The sequence below is a fragment of the Tupaia chinensis genome, unplaced genomic scaffold, assembly GCF_000334495.1.
Source record: "Tupaia chinensis unplaced genomic scaffold, TupChi_1.0 Scaffold000404_1, whole genome shotgun sequence".
NCBI classification, from domain to species: Eukaryota; Metazoa; Chordata; class Mammalia; order Scandentia; family Tupaiidae; genus Tupaia; species Tupaia belangeri.
Genome location: NW_006159906.1, coordinates 1,267,485 through 1,274,895, shown reverse-complemented (window position 1 = coordinate 1,274,895; position 7,411 = coordinate 1,267,485). Strand labels below are relative to the sequence as shown.

The window sequence follows — 7,411 nt, the reverse complement described above, 5'->3', positions numbered from 1 at the left end:
AGTTTTAAGCCACCAGTTCTGGGATTCGAACAATGGTCGACCATGTGGGAGTCCAGCAACATAGCCATTATGCTAACTGCTGGTTCCCTATTTTTTAATTTCTTTAGAGAGAGATTTTTTTTGTTTTTTGGAGAGATGTTTGCCATAGGGCACATGTGCCCGCCAGAAAGACAGAGAGAGACAGAGAGACAGAAAGCGAGAAATCACCCCCCAGGGGGATGGCCAAACCAAATCTATTCTCCACCATTCCCTTGGAATTTAGGACACACACGCACACTGTGAGTTTTAAGCTGCTGCGTCCGGCACTCAAACTACGGTCTACTATGTGTTAGTCTAGCATCCTAACTGCTGGTCCCTTTATTTTTTTTTTACATTTTTTTAAATTTATCTTTATTTTATTATTTTTTTACATTTAATCACAGTATATCTTTTTTCATAAAAAAGCTTTTATTATTTTTTACATTCAATGATTGTATATCATTAGAACATACAAAACGAATTTTCCCAGCATGAATACACTATATACTAGGTCGGTCAAAAGTATGACCATACACATTATCAACAGATAATTCTCCATTATGTGCCCTTTAATTGTTGCTCCTTTCTTTTTCCCCTTGATTTCCTCCTTTAAACCCTCCCCCATTTCCCACCCTCCTCCCACTTATCTCCAGTATCCACAGTTGCTCTCAATGCTTTTCAAACTTCTGCTCTTTCAATTTCTGCCATTGAGTGCAGACATTTGGTATATAGTAAGTGGGGACATACAATGTCTCTCATAGTCTGGCTTACCTGGCATAGTAGTAAATCTTCCATATTTGTCCACTTTCTATTACATGCCAGAGTCTTGCTATTTTCTATGGCTGAGTAGTATTCTGCAGTGTATACATGCCACACTTTTCCATCCATTCATTAGTTCATGGAAATTTGGGTTGGTTCCGCAACTTAGCAATTGTAAATAATGCCACAATAAACACGGATGTGCAAAGTGTCTTTCCAACTAAGTGTATTCCTATCATTTGGGCAGATAACTCAGGAGTGGAATTGCTGGATCATATGGTGATTCTATTTGTAGGTCTTTGAGGAACCTCCATATTGTTCTCCACGTTGGTTGTACTAATTTATATTCCCGTCAACAGTGCAGGAGAATTCCCTTTTCACCACAGCCTTGTCAGCACCTATCATTGTCTTTGTCATTTCAGCCATTCTGACTGGGGTTAGGTGGCATCTCATTGCAGTTTTGATTTGCATCTTCCTTATGATAAGGGATGTTGGACATTTGTTTGTTTGTTTGTTTGTTTTTGGTTACATAAATTAACCCATTTATTATAGGCTAGTGATATTCCAAATGTCTATGGAGCTTCTTCTACTGGTCTTAGAATTCCTTCAGTCTTCTGATGACAGACTTCACTGTGACAGCCAAAGTGGTGGTGTAGGACCAGGCACCACTGGCTACCATTTTCATGCAGGAACCACAGGGCCAGATCCCCACAGCCCGTCTCTTCATCTCTGCCACAGAAGGAGCAGGTGTACTTGGCGTGCTGGCTGATTTCAGTTTTCTTCACCATTTTCCGGAGGGAGGCACCATTGCGGGTCCCATATTTACAGACAACGCCGACCTTGGGACGTTTAGCCATATTGCCGCCAACTAGGTCAGAGCCCAGAAAGCTTAAACATTTTTTCATATGCTCTCTGTCTGCTCGTATATCTTACTTAGTCATCAATTCACTCTAATTACCATTTCCTTTGCTGTGCAGAAGCTTTTTTAACCTGATGTAATCCCACTTGCCTAGTTTGGAGATTATTGCCTATGCTTTCAAGGGCTTATTTAAGAAATCTTTGTTTATGCTGATGTTTCCAAAAATTTCCCCCTGTGTTTTCCACCAGAGGTTTTACAGTTTGGGGTCCTAGGTTTAGATCTTTGGTCTATTTTGAGTTGATTTTGGTTAACGGTGAGATAGAGATCCAGTTTCATCTTTCTGCATATGGATATCCAGTTTATCCAGCACTATTTGTTAAAGAGATTTTCCCCCCACTGGATTGTCTGGTGCCCTTTGTCAAAAATCAGTTGGCTGTATGTTTTGAAATTTATTTCTGGGTTTCCTATTCTGTTCCAGTCCTACATGGCTATTTTTGTGCCATACCATGCTATTTTGATTACACCACTTTGTACTATATTTTAGAGTCAGGGCGTGAGATGCCTCCTACTCCACTCTCCTTGCACAGTATTGTTTTGGCAAGACGGGGTCTTTTATGATTCCAGACAAATTCTCTGATTACTTTTTTCTAAATCTGTGAAGAATATCTCTGGTAACTTCATTGGGATTGCATTAAATTTGTAGATTAATTTGGGTAGAATTGATACTTTGATTATATTAATTCTTCCAATCCAGGAACACAAATACTTCTTTTTTATTCTTTTCAATTTTTTAAGTTTTTCATAGTTTTCCTCATAGAGGTCTTTGACTTCTTTGGTTAGGTTTATTCCTAGGCATCTCATTTCTTTTTTGGTTATTGTAAATGGACTTTCTTTCTTCAATTCTACCTCAGATTGCTCACTCTTGGTGTATAGAAATGCTACAGATTTCTGAATGTTGATTTTGTATCCTGCCACTTTACTGTATTCATTTATCACTTCCAGAAGCTGTGTTTTTTAGGGGATTTTTTTCTGTGTGTGAATTCTTACTTCTATATATGTGTGTATATACATATATATAATCATACCTTCTACAAAGAGAGATAATTTCACCTTGCCTTTCCCTATTTGAATGCCTTTTACTTTATTCTCTTGTCTAATTGCATTGGCCAGGACTTCCAGTACTATATTGAAAAGGAGTTAAGAAAGTAGGTGGTCTTGTGCTGTTCCAGTTTTTAGTGAGAAAGATTTCAGCTTTTCATCACTCAGTATGTTAGCTGAGGGTTTTTTATATATGACTTTTATTGTGTTGAGAAAGGTCCCTTCTGTGCCAATTTTGCTGACAGTCAATCACAAAGGGATATTGTATTTTATCAAAAGCTTCTTCTGCATCAATTGATAGGATCATATGAATTTTAATTTTGTTTCTGTTAATACAGTGTATTGCATTTATGGTTTTGTATATGTTGAACCACTCTTTCATTCCTAGGATAAAGTCAACCTGATTGTGTTGTATAATCTTTTTTAATGTGTCGTTGGATACTATTTATTATCTTGCTGAGAAATTTTGCATTTGTATTCATCACTGATGTATTCATGAATACGGATGAGATAGACTGTATCTATATTGGTCTATAGTTTTCTTTTCTTTTCTTTTCTTTTTTTTTTTTTTTGTGATGTCCTTGTCTGTTTTTAGGATGAGGGTAATAAAATGAATTTGGGAGGGTTCCTTCCTTTTGGATCTTTAGAAATAGTAGGGCCAGCAGGTGGTGTGGTGGTTAGGGGCACTGGACTCCTACATGGCCGACCCTAGTTTGAGTCCCAGACCTGGTGGCTTGCTTTCTCACTTTCTCTCCTCTCTCTCTTTCTCTCCTTCCCTCTCTGGTCAAATTAAAATAAATAAACAAATAAACAAATTAAATTAAAAATAATTCTTTTTTAAAAAGAAATAGTTTAATTAGAATGGGAGTTAGCTCTTTTTTAAAGGTTTTGTAGAATTCAGAAGTAAAGCCATCAGGACCTGGGCTTATCTTTCTTGGGAGACTATTTATTACTGACTCAATCTTGTTGCTTGTTGGTTTATTCAGGCTTTCTACGTCTTTCTGATTCAATCTTGGTAGATTATATGTGTCCAAAAATTTGTCCAGCTCATTCAGGTTGTCTTGTTTGTTGGCATATAGACCTTCATAGTATTCTTTTTTTTTTAATTTAACTTTATTTATTTGTTTATTTATTCATTTATTTACTTAAATTTGACCAGAGAGAGACAGAGTGAGAGAGAGAGAAAGTGAGAAAGCAAGCCACCAGGTCCGGGATTTGAACCATGGCTGGCCATGTGGGAGTCCTGTGTCCTTAAGCACTACGCCATCTACTAACCCCCTTCATTGTATTCTTTAATGATTTTTTGTATTTCTGTTATGCCTTTTTAATATTGCCTGTTTCGTCGCTGTTTAGATATATCTGGTCCTTTTCTTCTTAGTCTAGCTAACTATGTGTCAGCTTTATCTTCTCAAAGAACCAATTTTGGATTCAATTATTTTAACATAGTTTGTTTATGCTCTATTTCATTTATTTCCGCTCAACTCTTTATTCTTTCTTTTCTCCGTTTTTTTTCTTTTTTCTTTTTTTTTATTTTTTGGGGGGGTGCTTTTGTTGTTGTTGTTTTTCCAGTTCCCTGAGATGTATTGTTAGGTTGTCTATTTACCATCTTTCCATTTTCTTCTTGTGAGCACTAATTGCTATGAACTTCCCTCTATGACTGCTTTTGTTGTGTCACATAGGTTATGAAAACTCTTGCGTTCGTATTACTGGTTTCAATTAATCTTTTGATTTCATTCGCAATTTCTTTGTTGGTTGTGAAGCCATTCAGGAGTAGGTTTTTAAGTTTCCCTGTTTTTGTGTATTTTAGAGGTTTTTTTCAGTAATTACAAGTTTAATTTCATCGTGGTCAGAGAAAATGCTAGATATAGTTTCTGTCCCCTTGAATTTGTAAAGGCTTGTTTTGTGTCCTAACATGTTGGGTCAATCTTCAAAAATGTTCCATGTAGGGGTGAGAAAAATGTCTATCTTGTGGTTGATGGGTGGAACGTTCAAGAAATTCAAGTCTATTCTATTTATGGGATCATTTAGATTCTGTATCTCTTTGCTTATTTTTTCCTAGATGATCTGTCCAGAAAAGGCAGTGGAGTGTTGAGATCTCCAGAAATTATTGTGTTTCAGCCTAGCTCTCCTTTTAGATCAAGCAGTCTATCTTTCATGTACTTGGGTGCTACAGCATTGTGTGCATAGATATTTCTAAGTATTATATCTTCTTGGTTCTTAGCCCTTTTAATACTATACAGTGTTCTTTGTTTCTCCTTACAGTTTTTGTCTTAAAATCGATTTTGTCCAATATCAGTATTATGACTTCAGGCTATTTTTTTTTCCATTCACTTGAAATATCTTTTTATAGCCCTTCACTTTCAGTCTATGTTTGTCTTTATCTATGAGATTCATTTCTTGTAGGTAGCATATGGAGGACTCCTGTTTTTTTAATCCATTTGGTCAGTCTGTGTCTTTTGATTGGAGCATTTAATTCACTAACATTCAACATTATTATCATTATTTGCGGACTTATCTCTGCCATCTTATTAGCCATTTTCTTGGTTGTTTTTGTTCTCTTATTTCTGCTTGTCCCTCTTTAGTTTTTCTAAAACTAAATATATTATTCCCTTCAGTACTTCTTAAAGAGCTAGCCTAGTGTTAGTAAATTTTTTCAGTTGTTTTTTTTTTTTTTTTATCTGAGAATGATTTTATTTATTCCTCCCATATGAAGGAAAGTTTTGCTGGGTATAGTATTCTTGGTTGAAATGATTTTTCATTTTCTTCTGAATATATCTTCTCATTCCTTCCTTGCTTGCATTTTTTCACTTGAGAGGTCTAATGTTAGTCTAAGGGATAACCTTTGCAAGTGACTTGATGTTTCTCTCTTGCCATATTTAGAGTTTTATCTTTATCTGACAATCTGCCTATGATGTGCTTTGAAGAGGATGTTCTTAAGTTGATTCTATTTGGGGTCCTTTATATTTCTTGGGTCTGGATGTCTGAATGTTTCTCTAGTGTGAGAAAGTTTTCTGCTTGTACTTCCATAGAATAGAATTTCAATGCCCTTATTAGATTCTTCACCATAATGGAATACCAATTATTTGGCTCTTTGGGCATTTAATAGTATCTAGTATTTCCCATATGTTATCCTCCTTTTGGGAGGTTATTTTTTTTCATTTCTTTTGGTGATTTTGTCTGGGTCAGAGGTTTTGTCTTCTAAATCAGAGATCCTATCTCTGCATGATCTAATCTGCTATTAATATTGTCGAGGAAGGTTTTGATTTCTTATATTACAGTCATCATCTCTAGAAGTTTCATTTGATTCTCTTTTATGATGTTTATCTCCTCCTTCAAGTCATGGAAGGACTTCCTCATCTACTGGAGTTCATTGTCTCTTTTCTCTTGCATCTCATTTAGTTTTGTCACTATAAATATTCTGAATTCTTTTTCTGACATACCTGTGAGGTCTATTGTGCTGTCTGTGGGTGATGCGGAGTTTTTGTGTCCCTTAAGGGAGAAGCAATTTCTTACTTTTTCATATTTCTTGTGCCTTTGCACTGGTTTTTAGTCATCTGAAAAAGTAACACCTCTTCCTACTTTTCTGAATGGGTTCAGTGTCAACGGTAAAGCACAGCTCTTCTTCCCAAGTGTGTTCTTTGGTAAGGAGATGTGTCTTCCAATCAGAGTAGGGTGTATCTACCAAGATTCAGGTGCTTGGGTCCTCTAACAACCTCTTAGGATAAGATGCACCTGGAACTGGGGTGGAACTATGTAACTACAAAAAGAAGAGCAAGTCACACACAGCACATGCAATAAATGGGCTGGTGAAATGTGGAATCTGAAAAATCCTGGCTCACTGGGACTTAGTTGCACAGGTTGATGCAACTTGGAAAGGCACTGGAGTGGCAATGAGATGCAAGAAATTCAAAGGCCTAGAACCGCTTAGTGGAACACTGACAGGGTGCTTCACAGCTGTTTGCCTTTAGCAGCTGCTTCCCTCAGACCCTGCCACACAGGTCAGTGGTACTCAATCACTGTACATCTTTGCAGCTTACAAAATGAATTTTCCCAACATAAATACACTGTATATTAGTCCAGTCAAAGATATTCCCATACACATTATCTCACTTTTTCATTACCTAAGCTTTCTTCAAAAGACCTGGAGATAGTTACTATCTTCCCTCTCACCTGTGTGCATTCTGCATATGCACATAGGCATTCTCTGGAATGGTTGGGTAATATCCTACTTTCCACTTCCCAGTGAGGGCAATAAACTGATATGGACACATTCATCCCTATGAGTATGCTCAGACCTTTGAAGCCCACTCTGGACATGCCTATAACTTTCCCAACCAGTCAATCAAATTTCCTTACCTGATGAGAAGCACTCAGGAACAACAAAAGCCTGCAAGGTCAAACAAAAGAGCAGGCTATAATGGCAGACCTCCCCTGCTAAAAATTTATGACAAGATCCCATAGTAAAAGTAACACTGAGGCCAGCAGGTGGCATGATGGTTAAGGTGCTGGACTCCCACAGGGCCGACCACGGTTCAAGTCCCAGGGCTGGCTGCTTGAAAATTAGGCCCGGAACCTGTGTGTGATTGCCCAAAATTCCAGGAGGAGAATGGAGGAGAAGGGACTGTAGCATGGCCATATCCCCTGGGGGGAGCAGGAGGAGTGATTTCTCTCGTTCCC

General features: G+C 37.4%; 1 protein-coding gene across 1 annotated transcript in view; it reads right to left on the bottom strand.

The window, feature by feature from the left end:
* SHC3 (SHC adaptor protein 3) overlaps positions 1–7,411 on the bottom strand; it is a 200,984-nt gene that overhangs the window by 125,713 nt on the left and 67,860 nt on the right. The window lies entirely within an intron of this gene.